The sequence below is a fragment of the Fukomys damarensis genome, unplaced genomic scaffold, assembly GCF_012274545.1.
Source record: "Fukomys damarensis isolate Sample0158 unplaced genomic scaffold, DMR_v1.0_HiC HiC_scaffold_33, whole genome shotgun sequence".
NCBI lineage: Eukaryota > Metazoa > Chordata > Mammalia > Rodentia > Bathyergidae > Fukomys > Fukomys damarensis.
The window spans coordinates 55,153,702-55,154,070 of record NW_022900945.1 but is presented as its reverse complement, the minus strand read 5'-3'; the positions used below and the strand labels follow the sequence as shown (position 1 = coordinate 55,154,070).

The window sequence follows — 369 nt, the reverse complement described above, 5'->3', positions numbered from 1 at the left end:
CCGCCGGGCTGCCCCGGCGGCCTCAGCCCGGAAGCCACAGGTGGGGAGTGGGCTGAGCCCCGTGCCCCCCCGCCCACGTCACCCACAAAGCTCCCCAGCCCTCTGCTCTCGGTGCTCCCACCTGTAAAATGAGTCTGACACTGAGAAACCCAAGGCAGGAGGTGGAGCTAGGTGTCAGCCAGAGGTGGGTGCTCAAGCCCTAATCCTTGCCCTCCGGAGATTGAGGCCAGAGGATCCCAAATTCAAGCTCTGTCTGGGTGACTTTGCGAGACTTGTCTCAAAATAAAAAATAAAAAGCCCAGGGATGCAAAAAAGCCTGAGTTCAAGCTCCTGTAATGCCAAAAAAAAAAAAAAAAAAAAAATCCACAT

General features: G+C 55.0%; 1 protein-coding gene across 1 annotated transcript in view; it reads right to left on the bottom strand.

Annotated features, from left to right (window-relative positions):
• Positions 1 to 369, bottom strand: part of LOC117283987 (histone-lysine N-methyltransferase EHMT2-like) — a 13,423-nt gene that overhangs the window by 1,007 nt on the left and 12,047 nt on the right. The window lies entirely within an intron of this gene.